Consider the following 20210-nt stretch of genomic DNA (forward strand, 5'->3'; position numbering starts at 1 on the left):
TTGTGGGCCTTGTGGCCCTCACCCTCTGGCCTCCTGCTGGGTGGCTGCCTGGGCCCGACCCGGCCCAGCCTGGCTGCAAGAAGTGGAGAGGAAATGAGATGTGAAGAGAACCTGAGAGGTGTCTGCCTGAGCCGATTGTGAAGAATTTCTTGTGAGAGGAATGGCTGCAGATGCCAAGGTCAGTGAAGAAGGAGAGAAAGGAGTAATGCTGCTCCCGGCAGAGATTCCCCTGCAGCCTGTGGTGCAGCCCATGGAGGCCGGCTGTCCCCCTGCAGCCCATGGAGGTCCACGGAGGAGCAAAGATCCACCTGCAGCCCATGGAGGATCCCATGGCAGTGCAGGCAGATGCCTGAAGGAGGCTGTGGCCCTTGGAGGGCCTGCTGGGGCAGCCGTTCTGGAGGGACTGCACCCCGTGGAAAAATGACCAGCGCTGGAGTAATTCACAAAGGACTGTAGCCAATGGGAGGGACCCAACATGGAGGGACCCCATGCTGGAGCAGGGGAGGAATGTGAAGAGTTCTTCCTCTGAGGAGGAAGGAGCAGTGTAAAGTGACATGTCATGAGCTGACCGTAACCCACATTCCCTGTTTCCTCCCTGTGCTGCTCAGGGCAAGGGAAGGAGGTAGAGATAATTGAAACTAAGTTAAGCCCAGGAAGAGAGAGTGGGGTGGGGAAGTTGTTCTGTTCTCTTCCACATTATCCTACTTTGATTTTACTAATAAATAAATAGTTTTCCCCAGGTCAAGTCTATTTTGCCCGTAATGGTAACTTTAAGGATCTCTCCCTGTCCTTATCTCAAACCTCAAGCCTTTTTTCTTATATTATCTCTCCCTGTTCCTTCAGAGGGTGGGGGGAGTGACCAAGAGACTGTGTAGCCTGGTGCCGAACTGCGACATAGATATTTCCTTTTTATTTCCACAAAAGACAGCAATAAATACTCATGTTAGGACATCATCTTTAACATTTGAGTATCTTCGCTTCCTGCTGTTCATTAAAGTTTTGGCTATAAGATCTTTCAGTCAAACGTGACTAGTCCTGGTTATGATACATTCCACGTACACCATGTACAGCATGGTAACGGCAGATAATTTGGTTTCTCAAAATAAGTTTCTTATTGTTAGTAGAACTGCTACACAAAATGGTGCAAGCTGTCTGTCTATCTTAGTAAACTTGAAAGCTGTTTGTCTGGTTTGGCATTTCCCCCACCATTTGTCACCACTGCTGCTTGTACTCTTCACTCCTACATGAATGATACTTGCTATAATCACTGTTTTTCAGCAGTTGTCAATTTAGTTTCCTTAAACCAGCAATTCAATATCATTTCCTGATAAGCCAAGCACAAGTGAATGGTGGTTGCTATAAACTGCAGCTTGTTCCAGCTAAGATTCAACAAAATCAAGAAAGACTAAATACACCTTTTTTTCCCCTTCTCAGATTTATTTGCTATTTCAGACAATTTCCAGAATATACTGTATTGCCACTTGCAGGTCTACACAACATTCAAAATCAATTAATTGAATTTTCATTCAGTATAATTTTATTCTTACTGTGGCAACAAAAATCACATGGAATTTCTTTTGTTTCCTGATTGGATAAAAATAACTTAGATTCTGTTGTGAATATGCTGGTTTTATGTATATAATTAATTTTTCTTCCTTTTTTTTTTTACAATTTTCTAGTTTAGGAACAATTTTCTTAGTAAGCCTATTTCCCAGGATATTTTAAGTAAAAATAAAGCAAGCAATGGACACAGAAAAGTTATTTGAATTTTACATTTGAATTAAAATGAAAGCAAAATATTTTACCCAAACTTTCCCAAGGTTACTGGTAAAATACACAGTGCGTATTAAAGAGTCAGGAAAAGATTAAAAAGATTTAGGCCTCCAAAATCTCTGTGTCTATGTGTGTTTTGGAAATAGTTGGCAAGTATTCGAAAGATGGCCAGAGAATAGGTATTAATTATTCTTTGTATATCCCTATAGTACTGAATGTGATGAATTAATTTGTTCCTAGTGTTTTTCTTGGAGGAGAACAAATGTGTCCATGAAACATGAGGCAATAATGTCAGATTTAGGAATGATTTCTTACATGTGAATTTTCAAAAACTACTTTTTTTTTTTATTTGGAATTTTGGAATTGTAGTCAGATCGCTGATCTATTCTGGAAATTCTTTATTTTTTTGAGTACTTTGATCATAACAGCATAAAATTCCCTGTCAACAAGGATTTGAGAGATTTTTATGACTTAAGATCATGCAGTACTTTGGATTGTAAGACACCTCCAGTAGCCATCCACTCAATCCACCTGTTTTATCTTACATTGTAGGGAAATAGTCTTTAGCCATAACTTACTAATATTCTGACAATTTTTTAGATGGAACTTTTGTAGAATATACAAGTGAATGAAAAATTATAGCCTTAAATTTGTATTAAAAATATTAATATTTTAAGTATAAGTAATGTAAAATAAGGGGGAGTAATGCAAAGGGTGTTGCATTTAGTTGCCTAAAACACTAATCTGTGTAAGTATCCCTAAGGGCCCTACTTACGAATTAGTACTATAGTCTGATGCATAGTGTGTAGTTACACACAACAAAATGATCCCTGCCCCTAGGGCTTCTTAAGCTGTGTAGTCTACACAAAAAAAAAGAAACAAAGGTACAGAGTAATACACAAAACTTTAATCAGCATGACCAATCCTTTCACACATCATCAAGCTAATGATTATCATGGGTTTTACAAAAATTCACAGCAAAGTGCTATATAAAGAGGTTACTTTAAGAAGATGAATGGTGGAGAAGTTTGTAAATATTTATATGGAACTTCTGCGCTGCATTGACCTGATCTGTCTGCCAAATGCCCACCCAGCCACTTTCTCAATGCACCTCAACAGGACAGGGCAGAAAATAAGATGGAAAAACTCATGGGTCGCGATGAAAAAAGGTCGATCACTGACCAGTTACTGTCACAGGTAAAACAGACTCAAGTTGGAGAAAATTGTCTTAATTTATTGTCAATTAAAAACTGGGTTGGACCGTGACAAACGAAGACAAAACCTAAAACACCTTCCCCCAACCAAGACACTTCCTTCCTAGGCTCAGCTTCACTCCTTCATCCTCACCTTCTCTACCTCCTTCTCCGCACTGAGCTGCACAGGGGAATGGGGAACAAGGGGCTGCGGTCAGTCCATAACAGCTTGCTGTACTACTCTTGACTCGTTATATGTTTCCCTATTTCGGTGTGGGGCCTTCCCACGGTCTGCAGTTTTCTTCAGGGCACATCCACCTGCTGTGGTGTGGTGTTCTTTACAGCCTGCAGCGTGGATATTTGCTGCAGTGTGGTCCTCCATGGACTGCTGGGGGACAATCCACATCACCATGATCTTCTCCCCTGGCCACAGGGGCATCTATGCTGGGGTGCCTGGAGCCACTCCTCCCCTCGGGGCTGGCAGGGCTTTTTTTCACCCCATTTCCCTCAGCCCTCACTATCGGGCAGTGTTTTGCCCTTCCTTACCCAGGCTTTATCCGAGGTGCCCGCCTGGGGCTGAGGGGCTCAGCTGTGCACTGCACTCAGGCCGTTGGAGCCAGTTGGAACCAGCTGTGTCTGGCACAGAGCATTCCTGGCCACCCCTCACAAGGGCCATCCATGCAGCCCTCCCACTTCAGCTACTAAAATCTTGCCACATAAGCTAAATATGACTTCTCAAAAATGGAAGAATACAATAGTAAAGTCATGAAGGTTTGGTTTTTTTTAACGACTATCTAGGGGTTGAATGTGATAATTGGAGTCCAAAGTCACACTGTTCATAGAAAAGTAGAGAAGGTATATGACATAGGGTAGATAGTGAAAGAATAGTGAAAGTAAAGATATGCAGTTTATTTGAGTATAGTGCAAAATAGCAAAACAGTGGAAAAGAGGCAGATGGAAAGTCTAAAGCTGACTGGGAAAACAGTCTTTGCTGCAATGTTCTAAACAGATTAGAGGAAGAGAAAGACTGAAATTTTCAAAGTCATGTTGCAGAAAATATGTTCCAAAGTCATAGAATCACAGAATGGTTAGGGTTGGAAGGCACCTTTAAAGGTCATATAGTCCAACACCCCTGCAAGCAGCAGGGACATCTTCAGGTTGCTCAGAGTGCCATCCAACCAGGCCTTGAATGTTTCAAGGGATGGGTCATCAACCATCTCTGTGGGAAATCTGTTCCAGTGTTCCAACATCCTAATTGTAAAAATTTTGTAAAAATGCTGTATTTATGGCTGAGTCCACATGTCAATCAGGTCTTTTCTTGACTCTTTTTCCCACCCCTGCATCATGAAATCATAACACTTTGAATCCTCTTCAGTATTACTTAGAGAGAGGTCAAGTCCTCAGGTACAATGGTGATCATTATTTGGTAGTGTTTTAGCCTGGTGTCTTGCATCTTTAATGTGTGATTTTGCTTGGAGTTAAATAATTTAATTTGTTAGCTCTATATTGTTTAGGCTAGGTTAGATGTCTCTTTGATAAGGAAGCTTTAAAAAAATTAATGAGATTGTGAACTTCCTTTTTGTCCCTAGCTTGACTTTGCAAGGAAACACACTTTATAAAATGAACCAGAAGTTAGCCTGAGAAAATACTAGGACGTCCCTTGGGATAAGAAGTCCTACATTCCCATAGTTGCCGGTACGTTATGGAATAAGATGGACCACACTTATTTAGCACAACAATTGACTATAAACAATAAACCAGAATATCTGATCTCCACCTTCTCCCATCTGTCTCAGAAACTTCATGAAGATTTCTGCCCTGCTGTCATACCAAGGGTGCAAAACTGGAGCACTTGCTTAATTATTCTGTGAAGTCAGTCTAGCAAGCTAGATGAACCGAGCCATTTGTCTTGCGGAATCTTCTGGTTTGACATCAGGTGAAAACTAAGTCAATAACTTACTTTGATGGGGTGATCGAAGGAAAATTCCTTATTATTTTTATATTCTGGAGGCCTGATATGTGCCATATGTCTGTATGCTGTCCAGTCAGCCACAAGGAGTTAGAGTCCAATTCACCTGAATATTTAAATATACAAGAAAATGTCATTAATGCCACTTGGCTAAGGCAAATCTTCGAAAGCCATAAAATCCTTCTTCTAACTGCACAATCTTGACATATATAGATACTCGATTCAAAGTGTACATTGTTCCTGCCTCGAGACAGCAAGATCACACAGTGGTACTCTTGAGAATGTATTTTCTCTTCTTCCTTATCTGTGATTTTCTGTGTTGCTTGCTTTTTTTCCCCAATTTTTAATATTGTAACAAGCCTGCTGGATATTATAGTATTGTAGCATTTTAAAGAGTTTTTATTCAAAGAAGAAATCACGCACTTTTAATGTTCTCAAGACACACCGCAAAGGGCAGAGCTGTTATTTCGGAGGTACTTGGTGGACAATAGAAAGGCACTAGGACTTTTATTTCCTCAACACTCATCAAAATCTTACCGGAATTGACATCCTGCCTATCACTGTAAGTCTATTAGAAACAGAAAATTGTGTCAGCAAAGGTATTGGTACCTTTATTCATGATAGGGTTCAACATAAATATGAGCTCTTCCTAGGCAGAAGCTGCTGTTGTTTTTTATTAAGTGGCCTATTGTGATAGGGTATGATGATAATGCTGTAGAATTGGGTCTAACTGTTCATCAGCAGCCAGATTTTGCTATAATAGAAAACATGTAAGGAAGCCAAAGGGGACTTCGAAGAAATATTCTGAATTTCTGAAGATTATTCTTTAAGATCTGATTTTTTTTTTGGGAGATCAAGTGTCCAAAAACTTTTCCTCTCTGACTAAGGCTTATTACATTGTATCCTCTCATTTTGGATGGGAACCAAAGCAAATAAAACAACATGATAGTAACCTGTGATCCTTTCATTTTACTAGTGCAAACATGAGTCTGTGTATATACTTATTTCAGATTTACACCACTATAGCAGAATGTATGAACTGAAACTCTCAGCAGAGATTAGCTTGAGGCTAGAAACTTATTTTTTAATAAGGAAGACTTTTTATAGGAGTGGCTGCTTGAGAAAGAGTAATTTGTTTCAGCAATTCAGACACAATATACACTATACACTATACACTATATACACTATACACTATACGCTATACACTACAACATACACTATCATATAGTTGAAACTCGCGTTCTAAGCAGGGTTAACTTTAAAGTTGCTCAGGTTGCTCAGGACCTTGTCTAGTTTCGTTTTCAGATACTGAAAACGAATTTGTTAGAGATCCTGACTTTTGTCATTGTTTTTTTAATTTTCTTGAACAGTTCATGTGCTGCTCTTTTCAGGAGCATGGCAGAATACATTAGGTCTACACTTCCCTTATTTTAAAAAGTCATATTTTACAATTAAAAGAGAATGCTGAACTAAGGACCATATTGTTTCTTTTCCACAACCTGCAACAGTCATGTCTCTCTATCAGTGGTAGCCAGATCAGCAGATTACTAACTGACACCCTTTTGTACATGAATACGGTTTAATGATCTACAAACATTTCTCAAGCAAAACTACCAGAGAGAAAGCTGAGAAGGCTGATCTTCCTTACTCAATACATTAAAAAATACTATGGAAGAGCAACAATGCCTTGTTGTTGTTCTGGTTCCATGAAAATGCTACCTATATGAAGAAGACTAGATGACTTCTTCAGGGCCCTCCTAACCTGAATTACTTTGTAAGATGAAAAAAGAAGACAAAGTACTTATTTCCAGGAAGTGACTTAAAAAGGAAGTTTTCCTTCCTCCTGCCTTTAAACCTAAAACGTGTGTGCAGGTCTCTGGATCTCTCCTTTGGGTGATTGCTATAGGACTGAAAGGCTTGAGGAAGATTTCAAGATTTCACATTCTTTCTCCTTTTTATCCTCCAAGAGAGAAGTTCCTTAAAGACAATGAAACATAACCTTTGTAATTCACTAATAAATAAAAATTAAAATATAATTTAAAATATATAATTCAAAATTCAGTTATAATATAAATACAGAGATATATAGATAATTTAATTCAGTTATCAATATAGACAGCCAAATATAAAAGCCCTTCACAAGTCTGTAGCACCAACAGTTTGAAAAGAGCAGAAAAGCACTCTCTAAAATGCACTAAATAATAGACTAAATACCTAAAATAGACTTCATCCTTTCACTTTAATTAAAAATGTCAGAGTTTACTTAAATTTTACAGAATGGAAGGATTGTTGAGGTTGGGAGGGACCAATGGGCTTGTGAAATCTCCATCCTTCCAGATACTGAAAATGAAACTAGACAAGGTCCTGAGAAACCTGAACAACTTTAAAGTTAACCCTGCTTAGAACGCGAGTTTCAACTATATGATATTCAGGGGTGCTTTCCAAACTTATTCATTATATGCTTCTATAAACTTTGTGTCCATTTCATTTCTAATTAAAAACTTAAGTGCAATTTTGATGATGTCATGAAAACTTTGAGTCCCCTCTGAGTATAGTGTTTTAAGGGTATTTTACTTTTACATAAAAATTACCTTATTTTGAAAAATAAACCACATTTGTTGCTGCAAGTAAGAACTCAGATTGATTCTAGAAAAACTGCTACAAAGGCAGGTTTTTTTTCTGTTATATTTTCATTGCCAGTAATTTCTTATGAACATAATTTTTTTACTTTATTACATTAAGATTAAGAAATAGATATATTTGATAATTTAATGTTTGAAAAAAATTCCAGATCTCAGGATAGCTCTTAAAAGAAGAGAAAGCAAAAATCTGCAATGATAGAGGCAGTCTCCAAATTAAGAAAAATGTCTATTTCTCAGTCAAGTGTTGTTTCAAAATTTCAGAGCCTGCAGAATAAATCTCTAATCCAATTAAGGGAGAATATTTTGCCTATTTGTGTGATAAAATTTCCAAAGAAGTAAAAAACTGTGTTGAAATGTAAATATATATATATATATATATATATATATATATATTAGGTTTTGGTTCTAAATCTTCTACATCTCCCCAAAGTGTTCATATACATACTGTGACTTCAACGCACTTGGAAAAGTATTGAGCCCACAGTTGTTTCAGTTGTTCACATTCCAGATGCAGATGCTATGGTGGTGCTTGAGATTAATGTGTACATTTTATGAATACAGATGTTTTTAAATGAAGTTTTCTCACACACTTTCATGTCAACATTTTTATGGTTACAGCTTATATTCATATATTTCAATCATAGTATGTTTTTTAAACAGTAATGTTTGTGAAATTTTTATTTTGAAACACACATTAATTAAAAGTTGCACATTCATGCCTAATTTGCCTTATAGGTATAGTCTCAGTAAGAAGATACAATGTCTAACGTCGAATACCGGTACTTTACTACAATCGCTAATGGCTTATCCAACTTCTAGATATCACCACCAATTCAGGTTTAGTCTTAAATTTGCAGATTCTTTCTGAACAGCATTTCACTAATATTGCATTTAAGATTGTCCTGTGGACTTTCCCTGTTTTAGCAGGTGTGCTTTTTTTAATGAACTAGGAAATTTTGCAACAACAAGGAAAGGAACTTAAGAAGCTGAGGAATGGAAATGTCCTTCTAAGATTAATGCAAGACTATCTTCATTTCAAGAAAGTACTATCAACCCTAGAACTTGAGCTCCTGATTTTTTCAGCTCAATACTGAAAGATTCAAATGAATAGATAATGTTATTCTCTTTATGGTAAAAACTCTGAGTAGAGGAAGGAGTACAGTATAGTTCTCAGCTAAAAAAGAGTCTGTTTATCTATGTAGTGAAATGACAGGCTTAACCTGGAGATGAAACCTTGATCATGTAATGTCTGACTTACAAAAAATGAGGCTTACAACTGTGAACAGTATAGGAAGCAGGGCCAAGAAAGTCCCGGAGAAGATATCATAACATTCCTGAGTGATGAAAAAGAAGGAATCTAACAGCATTGAAATCTTATTTCTTGGTCTCTGCTGGAAGTAAATGTAGTAAAATATCTCAAATGTATTAAAGTATCTAGTCATACACACCTAATCTAGAGAAAAAACGTTGCAGAAACATACCTTGAACTTGTAGGTATGAAGAAGTGGACAAGAGGGAATGTATTTGCTGGAAGAAAGCTATTGTAGTGGAGATTTCTAGAACAATACAATTTACTTACTAATAGGGAATTTAAGGATTTTCCTTTGTGGGGATGATTAGAGAACTCCTGATAGACCTGCATCACTGGAGAAACTTCATAGATCTTACTTTTATCTTCAGAATTAGAGATAGAATTTGTCTTCTTGTCTTTCAGACTAGATCATGAAAGAATCACTGAAATGCATCAGAATAACAGTGGAAAACTTTCACATCCACAGCCATAAATGAATACACTGAGGCATAACAGAGACAGTTCTGAGGTAGAAAGATGATCTTGTCATAGGTGAAAGAAAGGAGAGTCAAAGGAGGAAGTAGTACTGTCTGGCAGAAGAAAATAATGTAAAGAATAATGAGAGCTGAAAAAATCATCAATTTAGCCAGCAGGAAATCTTTTTCACCAGAAGGGTAATACAGTTCCAGAACAGGTTACCCAGAGAGGCTGTGGATTCTCTGTCCTTGATGATATTTAAGACTCAGCTGGACAAAGCCATGTGTAACCTGATGCAGTGTTTGTCTAGTCTCTTTTTGGGTAGGAGAATGGACTTAATGACCTCCAAAATTGTCTTCAAACTACTACTTCTGGGGCTTTATGAAAAAAATAAGAATGTAGATTATCTGAAAAGAGGACAGATAATAGAAGTTGGAGGAGAGCGAATGATAAAATAATATGGAAAACAAATACAATAAATTTTAAGATGAATGGGATGCATCAGAGATTTAAGATTTGCCTTGTCATTCCTTAACCTTTCACCAAAGTGAAGGCATTTGGTTTTTAACAGAATAGGTAAAAGTAGCTTTTACTCCCATATGACTAGAATCAAACTTTCAACCTCATCAGAAAAAAATCATTTAACAAATGGACTAAGATTGATAAAAACATATTTAGGAAAAAAATGCTGAAGAGCATAAAATATTCTTGGGTAGCTGAACTTACGTCATTTCAAACCCACCAAGTTTAAGTGTACAATAAAACAATTGGAATATGCGTAGCCAACAGTTTGTTTTGCTGTAGGACTGGAGTTTGTAGCAAAGACTTCTGTTTGGAAAGCCTTTAATTCTTATTTAACAACCCCTTACATCAAGATTGGACCATTACAATATCTCTTCTTGTGGAGGAAAAAAAACACAGTGAGGTTCACTGAACAGGTTGATCTTTACACTGTCAACCATCTGAACAGAAAATTCTTTGCAAGAACGATATTTGAAAATACTCTGGTTCTGTCTGTTGTATAGTAGATGTTACATTATATGGAGTTTGCTATTCAGCAAAACCTTAAACTAAAGGAAGAATAGTACTATTCTGTTATTAATAGGTCAAAAATAAAAATTATCATATGGTACTCCTGGAAGCACTAGAGTCCAGACGTCTAAAATTAATCAACATTACAATTTTTTACATTTTTATGGGGTTAATATTAACATTGGAATTGCCTAATAAAATGTTACTTTAGAGAAATAAATAAAACTAACAAAAATGGTTTAGAAGATTCATTTTACTCTAAATTTAATTGGAGATACAATAATACTTTTTTTCAAATATTTGGGAAACCTTATTTTAGGGAATATGTTGAAATCTTAAATATTATATTTAAGTATTCTTAAATTTACATGTTAATTAAATGTTTGAGCACTTTGTAAACTAAGACCTAATTGCTAAATCACTAATCCAGATTCTGTCTTCATTCTTTTGTACAGATATTTGAAACAAAACTCTCAAGCTTAGGCTTGGAGCATAGCAAATTTATCACAGAAGCTCAGCATTATCTAGTATTCCTCATACAAAGCATTATATCTTTATCTTTAAATATTGAAGAATGTTTAACTGGCATATGTACAGTAACCTTATCATCTAGTGAAATCTAACAACTTCAGATCATGAACATTGTAAGCAAGTGTTCTTTTTGGGCCATGAAGCATATAAAAAAAAAAAAAACAATAGAAATAGAGAATCCCACATTCTCTAATAGAGTATAACAGAGCATAGAGACAATTAAATAGATTGAAATGTAGTGAAATAGAATATAAAAGCCACTAAAAGAAAGGAGAGAGATGTCATAATTATCTATTATGAAATTATGAAATGTTGCTAACTTGTCACTAATAACTTTTACTTGAGTGAAAGTAGCAGAACAGAATTTACCAGCCTTTTATCTTCTTTTAAACTACATTCCTTAAAGATAAATGACTAGAAAATAGTTCAAAGAAGAGGGATCAGAGATTTAGCAAGTATGATTACAACAGATTAATCATGTCTGTCAATATGTGAAAAATTGTTTTAAAGAAATTGGTTGTAGTTTACTCCAATTTGTGCATATAATTGTGTATGCACACATACTAAGATACTACAGAAAGCCCTGGGGAAGGGAAAATACCAGAGCAAGCTATCTCCAGAGGATTGTTCAGAACAGATGAGATAAATATCTATATAGTGTATCCCAGCTCATAATAGGGTTTTGATTTGGATAACCTTGAAGACTAGGTAGGAAGTGGAATTTATTTTTATAAACCAAATAGGAGTTATTTCTAAGCATTATCACTACTATTTAGATATTTATATTTGTAGTAGAATTTTTTTTTAATTTAGTTACTCTGTGTCTTCAATGTAGTGAAGCCTTAAAGGTTACTATTTTAAAGATATTTGCATCTATGTTTTTGAACAAAGTTCCTAAAATAATAATTAAAAAAAATATAGTAATGCAAAAGAACTGGTGTATATATTAAAATTGTTCAACAAAATTGTGTGTGTGTGTGTGCATGTCTATATGACAGAATTCATCACTGTATGTTTGTACTTAATTTCAAACTGAGAAAACTATGAACAAACCAATATTGTGCAAACTGTCTTCATACTTGGCCTTTATTGTGCTACGGACTTTTTCTTAAATGTTCTAAAAAGGGCATTTCTCAGTGTGTTTGTTCATATTTTTCTTGTCATTTTATGCAACGAAAGAATGCTGGTCATTGAGCTCAGTTCTTAAGTGGCATGCTTCAGATTGTGGCTTCCACGAATTGGATGGGGATGTTGGATGTGAAATGAATAGAATGAGAGTGTGACAGCTATTCATTTTAATGAAGAATTTTTAAAGAAGTCCCATGGATGACTTCCCATATTAACATTCTACTCAGAATTAAACTTTTACTAAAATACAATTTTTTTCTATTGACACTAGTAGTAGACAACATCAAAGTGGAAAACACCATTTCTTCACCATACCATTAATTTAACAAGTCAGTAATAACTTCTCCATATGTTAACTAGCACTGTGACTTCAAATTACAAAAACAATGTAAAACAATACTATTCACACAACGATATTCAGCTCTTCTATCATTGAATCTTTGTGGGAGAAGTAAGTTTCCGTATGCATACAATGAAATATAATCTTATAAAGGAGCAAAACTAAAAGCTGGACATAAAAAGGTATTTACCCATTCAGTCATTAATGCAGTATGCACAAACACACCATTTAAAAAATGCATATGATTCTATGAATATGTAGACTTAGTCTAGTTATGCTAAAACTACAAGCTCCTATTTCTTAATGACAGAATTAAATCTGAAATCATTACTAAATGACATCAGAAAGTGTCAAAAATAATCTAAGCTCTCTAATAATTATATATTCTGTAAGATATGTATATAGCTGTTGACAAGGGAGCATTCTGGCAGAACAGTGGGATGAGTACTGGATCGGCATTCTCACACGGAAAGTATGGAACCGGGGCAGGGCAAAGTGCTGTCCCACAGGTTCAGTCAAATTCTCTCATTAGCTAAATGAAAGGGTAAAAGGAAGTGTGTTTGTGACACCCTTGACCAGATAAAGTTGTTATTTTCCTCCTTACTGCATTAGTGATTCCAATATAATGTGATAGCTTCTGCACGAAGTGGTTACAAATATATTTATTCTTCAGTAACATAATAGGCCTCCCAAATAGCTCAACTTTTTAGACAACTGTATATGATTTTCTCTATCTGTAATACTCTAATGGTATAAGGAGGTGTAACAGTATGCTATTGTCACCATGAAAGCAGTGACAATTCTGTTGAAATTGTATCGAAAATATCAGCTGGTACATATTGGGTAATTTGCATTCAAAAAGGTATAGTGAGGTTTTCCACATATATCACACTAATATGAAATTTAATAGAAAAAGTCATTCTTCAAATCACAGCTTGCAATACACGAATAGTGATTTGAGGATATTACTTTGGTTATTGGTGAAATGAACAGTAACTTTTCATAATTCAGCTATATTTCTTTAATCAATTCATGTGATGTATAATTTTTATTTGCCAAAAAAAAATCACAAGCACTACTGATGAAGGTCATGCCAAAAAAGACAGATGCAAAGCCATGTGATTATCTAAATGCTTACTTTAATCACCTAAAAGGTCTTAGTTGCATGTGATAAAAAGAGTCCATAAATGTTCTTACTATTCTTGAAATGGTTCCACTTATTCTGTTAGGAGCATATAGGAGTGGCTTGATTTGCTTTCTGAAAAATTCATCAGAATTTCAAGAAAAATTAGGAAAATGTCTTTCAGGATTCCACTGATTACTTCCCTTCACTGAGTATTTATTCTTTATTATTCTTCAACATCTTAGGATTTTGTCACCTTTTTTTTTTTAATCTGTGAAAGATCTTCCTCTTTATTCCATAGTTACTGAGTTTTCATAAAAGCCTTTGGCTCCAAAGAGCATAGGATTTCTCTCTGGACTGGAAATTCAAGACTACAATAGCTGGATCAAGCTTTCTTATGGACTTCCTCTCCCCTTCAGAGAAGTCTCATAGGTTTGGGGAGCAGGACTTGTTTTTGCCAATGCCATGCTCACTCTTCCTCCCTCCCAGTAGGGTGTTTTTTCTAGGTGTCCATTATTTATTTTTCTTATGTTTTCTATTTATTTGTCCAATACAAGCTTGCAAACATGTAGTTGCCAAGATTTCCCTTGGAATACATTTAAAAGACAGCACGTATTTGCCACGGTCCAAGGCAGTTTTAAGTAAGATGTTACATTCTTCATTAGTAATTTGGCTATTTCACCCAAATTGTTCCTTTGAACTTTCAGGTGAATATCACTCAATCTTGGCCATTTGTTTCTTCCTTTTTTTATCTCTTTACTACCTAACTTGTCCCAAGCAATCATTTCCAGTTTAGATGAATCCTATGAACAGGTTTTGGCATCAGAATCTCCACTGCTTTTTCCACAGTGGACATCATTGCTAAGGATAGATTCTCTGCAATGCTTTTTAAAAATCCTGATTATCTATTCTTCCTGCAGACTTTCTGGCAGCCTTTTTGATCTTTGACATGTTTGCAGGAGGGTCTGTTATTTTATATTCCTTTTGTTTGGATGTTCCCCAAACTTTTAACCTTTATTTATTTGTTTATTATGCCCTTTCTGCAAGACTTGAGCTTTTCTACTTTCTTGATTTAGAAGCAATTTCAGGTTTTTGAAGGATGTCTTCTTGCTTGAAATAACTTCCTTTACCCTATCACTTAGCCTTTTCATGTTCCTTTCATCCTGTCTTAAGGCTTTCCACCTGCAGACATTTAAGTGTCTTAGCTGGCCCTTGCAGCTCTTTGACAATTTCCTCATTTTTATGCAGTAAAATGAAGAAATAGAGCTCATTTGAGATAGAGCTCATTTACATACATTACAATTGCTGTTGCGGTTGAGGAGGTACTTTAACATATCGAAGTACATCCTGCTTTCTAGTTGAGATCAATTGAGAGACCGCATGTTTTCTTGTGAAGCCTCCAGCCATTTGTTAGTCATTGATAGTGCATAAAAATGCGGTCTCTGCATTAGAGATAGATATGACATTTGTCAAGTCTAAATGGAGTCAAGTCTCCCATGACTGCTGCATTTCCTGCCTCTGATCTCTGTAAGCAGATCACAATGTGTCACCATCTTGTGGTATCAGGAAAATAGATTAAAAAAATATGCTCTTCCTATCCGAGACATGAAATTTCAATCTATTCAGATTCTGTTACCTTCTGAGGTAAGTAGTTTTCCATATATACTAAACTTCAGCATTAGTCCTGTATATTTTGTAACCCAATTTTAGTCTTTCACTGATCAGACAAATATTCAGCATCTTATTACATATGTCTTTATTTAGTGATAGACTAAGCAGATGATCCACACAATTTCTTAAAATTCCAGCTTGGATGCAGAAGCATAAGTAAGGCTGTTTTGGTTATTGTCATCGCCTCCTGTTTGAAAAGCACTCTGCCATTCCTAATTCCTCTGCTTGAGTACTGAGTGTGCATGTCTTCTTTCATAACAGAAGCAACACTCCAAACTGTGTGATATTTGGCTTTAGTAAACTTCCCTCCACTCTTCAGCTCATAAAAGTAACTCAACATTTAATTATTTATTTCAGGCATGAGAAACCTGCTTCTCCTATCACTGAGCTAAAATCCATTTCTTCTGCATAGGTGCTCTTTAATCTACTGCTTGTCTCCAGTTTCTGACGAATCCAAGCTCTTACTCCATACACCTTCTAAGTCAGATGCTAAGATCCTTCATCTCCTTCAGTCCTGCAAGTTAGGAACGTTTCACTAACATAGGTGTACTGGCTGTCATCTTTCTTCTGAAGTGTCTAAATTTGCCTACAGATTCTTTCTCTTAGTCTTCTCTGTCAGCAATACTGACGTAAACTCTGATTGCTGGCTTGTCTACAGAACTTTCTAGAGTGTATTCATATTCCTTATGAGAACAGAGACTTCTATAATCAACAGACAAATCACTATACAGCACTCTCTGGGAGGAGAGGATGTCAATTACGTTGAAATAGCATCTTCTACCACTGAAGCATTTCTTTCCAGCTTGGGTTTCTGATTCCAAAGAGATGTCCTCAATGCGGTAGATTAAGTGGCCATCTTTTAATGAGGAAGGAAACACTAATGTCTCCCGGAGGGATTATTTCCTCTTTGTTCACTTCAGTGTCCTCCTCCTAGAAGATGGGACTGCTATCTTGAATTTTATTCTGCTGTGTCATGTTCCAGAAAATCTCTATGAAGCTATGCTGCCTTTCTCAGCACAGGAGATTGTTTGCTTTGAGAATAATCTGCTCAAGAGTGTTCTTAAACTTACTGTGACTGAACCTCTCCAGTTCAACTGCTCTACTCTTAAGAGCTAGAATGAACTCTGAGGACTGCAAGCGGTCTGTATTATACATGTATGTATTCTATCTTTTCAGAAGAAGGTGATAGCAATAAAACGAGTAAGCCATGCTTTTTTTTTTTTTTTTTTTTTGCTCAAGTTCTTTCTCATTTTCTTCTTTCATAGTAAAGAAGATAGAGGGTTTTCTAAGTTGATTTTGTGTCTGGATGAGTTTGCATGCTGGCATATAATGAATCATAAGCTACAATCTGGTTATCATTTAGCTGCAGCACCAAGTAAAATGTATACTAGTATACAGTATTATACATTTTCTAATTGAAATTAGAAATCTAATTGCATAGATTGCTTGTGCACTTAGCTTCTTCATTCATACTAATCGATATATGTAGGATGAATTGGTCACATGGTCTATTATTTGTTTACATCAAATGTGGCTTGCAAATAATGATCTCAATTTAGCTTTTTTTTTTTTTTTTCCACTATCTACAAATCCAGTTAGGTTTGTCTGGGTTGCAAACATTACTTTTCCATTTTGGTGTTTGTTGACATCATTATTAACATAATTCAGTATTAGTTTGCTTTTATGCCAGTAAGTTAGAACTAAGGATTGAAAAAATGCATCTCTTTAGCTTTAATTATGACATCTGCAATTAGTAAAAGTCATAGATTGGTAAACTTGCATACATTTATTAACATAAGACATAAATGAGCTCTTAGATTTGGGAGGTCATGGGCCAAATATAGTCCTCAGAAGTGCAAAGGGGTTTTTTCCTTGCTGTCTTATCTCTCCATGTTTTGGTTTTTGTTCTTTGAAGGTCCCAAATACCACATATTGTTATTGAATGAATATATTTAGTTCTAGCCTGTTCACAGCAGTCAACAGAGCACTTATGATATTGTAGCACCTCACTCATCCTGGAGAGGGATGATGGCTTGCCTGGCAGCAATTCTCATTCAAGATTATATCAAGTCTATCCAAGTCTCCTTGTCAAGGTCAATTCTCAATAAATAACAAAGGGTAGAATCAGTCTGCAGAACAATACTTCCCTCCACTGGAAGGAAAACACCACTAACTTAGTTTTGCATTAAATCATAAAAATGTTAACTTAAACATGTAATTAAAATGTATTAAAGAGAATTTTCAGAAGGCAAACAACTGATAAATTATGCTTATTATGACTAGTTTGCTTTTTAATATCATTCATTAGCTATCAAGGAAGACTATCTTACAACTACAGAAAGCAGTTTCTATCAACAGCAGAAAGTTCCCAGAAATGGGAACACACTAAAACACCAATCTGGCTATTGCTTCCTGGCAAAACTTATTTCAAGTAAAATAAATGCATGGGTAGATTCTGGACTTCCTTACAAGGATTTAGTGAAGCCTTATGGTGAGAAGTAGTAAATTTTCAGTGAAAGGGAAAATAAAAGAAGCTTAGAAAAGGTATATTCTTCTTTCACATGAAAGTACTCTAAGGAAATAACCACTGAATATTTTCTTTTATTAGTAAAGTAGGCTCATTAAAATATGATTTGACAGTATGTTGAGTGTAAGCATATGCCTGGATAATGCTTTATACTTCCAAGTTGAATATAACTTCACTAGGTGTTGGTGTTCTTCCCAAATTTCCATCACTGTGTTCAGAGATTATTTTTCTTTCCGTTACTGAACCATAATTGAAGACACAACCAAAGTGCCAGTTGTCCTGGCTATATCTATGCTCTATCTTCTAATCACATACGGAGTGTCCCCCAAAGGCCAGACTGAAACTTTTCTAAATGCAGTATAGATTTCTGGATGATAACAGTCATGAGCCAAAACAAAATATCAGCTATCAATCTCAATTTGCTAGCTGAGAGGTGGTGAGGAACAAATGAAATTCTTCTTGACTGTAAGTGGTCATATCAGGCTACTGCCTCCCTTCCAGTACAAATCAAATAGATTATTGATAAAACACAGTATAGGTGAACTAATTTGAGTTTGTGATGAAAAAGAGTAAGAGTATACATGTCACTAGTTAGAAATGACACAAACTGATGAAAGTTTAACCATTCCATTTCAATGCATAGTCCAACAGGTAGCAATTTTTGGTTTATCAGTAATGTTAATAGAAAAATCTTCACTTTCTTGTAGGACATGAGTATTATAGCTGCAAAAGAATTGCTTTGTTTTGAGATACAGCTGCAGTTAAACAAGATTAACCCAGGAAGGGACAGCTAGTTACCCAGAAATAAATACAGATCAAGAAGTTTGTTGGGCCCAGGGCTTAGTTAGTGTTCAAAGATATACCCCACAGAGATACAGCAATTTTATAAACACCAGCCCATACAACATGAAGAGGTAACCTCAACAAAAAAATATTTCTTTTTCATTGTTTTTTGTTTTTCTTCTGTGTAATTTCAGTGTCAAAGGTGTGAATACATGGCCGGGTTGTACATAATGCAAAAAAAATGACTTTTAAATAAAGATGAGACTGAATGTTTATTTCATTCTTTTGCCCTTCCAGGAGGAGAAAGACAACTTGTCATGAGAAATAAAAACAGTTGCCATTCTTGCTTTGACAGTGAAAAAAAGCTACAATAATTTTTTTTTTATTATTTCCTTCAAGCTAGCAGTTGCTTACTGTTTAAGTGAGACGAGAGGAAACTCTTGCATAAAAAAATAAACTACCCATCAAGGCTGGTAGCATAAATTCTTAGCTTTTTTTTACTTTCTATAGCATAACTGCAATTGTATTCTTCTAAAATTCCTTGCCATATATCCATCAAAACTAAACTGAGTGCATCTTCTGTGGGGTGAGGTTTTATTTTTTTATTTTGTTCTGTTTTGTTATCAATAGCCCTTACTCAAAGCAGTTTTGTTTCTTGTAGAGGTGGACACCTACAGAGATTCAAAACACTCAGGCCACTGTTCCTAGTAGTACCATTAGCCATTTCCAGGTTAAGTTTCACCAGAAGCTTTGTTGTCTGTGAAGAGAAATTTGAGTCTCATTTTAGATGTTTTTCAAATTGTAGCAGATAGCAGCTTGTTGTTCACCTGATGGTGTTTTATGTTCCTGGTATATTGTCCTACATACGGTTAGTTTTCCAAATTCTTCTAAAAAAGCAGAATCATCTTGATCATACTTGAGTATTACATTGTTTACTTAAGCACCTGGAAAGAGATGTGAGTTCATTTCTGTTCTTTATAACCTGGAAATCTGTTGCATAAGTTTGGTCATTTAGCCCAAATGCCTTAGACCAAGTTTTGAAGTAAAATAAGAATTTGAAAGCTACACTAGGAAGAGAACCTAGAATGCTTTGACAGAGTCTTTTTAAACATAATATGTGTCCAGAGACTTCATCTTGCAGGTTAGAAAACACTTTCTAAAACCAGTCAGGTTTCAAGGTTCTAAGGACCTCCAGTACTACAGGAAAGGTTTCACCAGGATGCAACGAACACTAAGGAAGATGCAAATCACAACAGAAATTTCATGATCTCTTACAGGAGTAAGTATAATGCAATATAACAAAAATAATAGAATATAAGTTACATTTTACAATTATTAGAGAGAACACAGAATTTTACATCACATATTATGAGTACAAAAAAATATTTCCTTAGCTTATGGAAAACAAGCAAGTTCAATTCATTTGAATTATAATGCCAGATTATACCAGAAGGCAGCCGGCTAGAAAGGAGGGATTCATTTTCTGTCCTCCCGCCCAGAGGAGGCTGGTTTTGTTTTGTGTTTTATTTAAATAAAGGAAAAAGAAATCTGGAAGCTTACCTTTATCTTGAGCAGCAGCAGGAGGTTTTGGAATACAGACAAAATGGTTGAGAATTATGGAAATTTCATTAAAATATGTAACATAATTTGAAAGAAAAATAATTTCTCACCCTCCTAACAAAGCCAGAAGTATCTGCTCATAATACACTCCTATGCACATACCCCTTGTT

This window comes from Chlamydotis macqueenii, chromosome 2 (genome assembly GCF_036417535.1).
Source record: "Chlamydotis macqueenii isolate bChlMac1 chromosome 2, bChlMac1.mat, whole genome shotgun sequence".
In the NCBI taxonomy this organism is placed as follows: Eukaryota; Metazoa; Chordata; class Aves; order Otidiformes; family Otididae; genus Chlamydotis; species Chlamydotis macqueenii.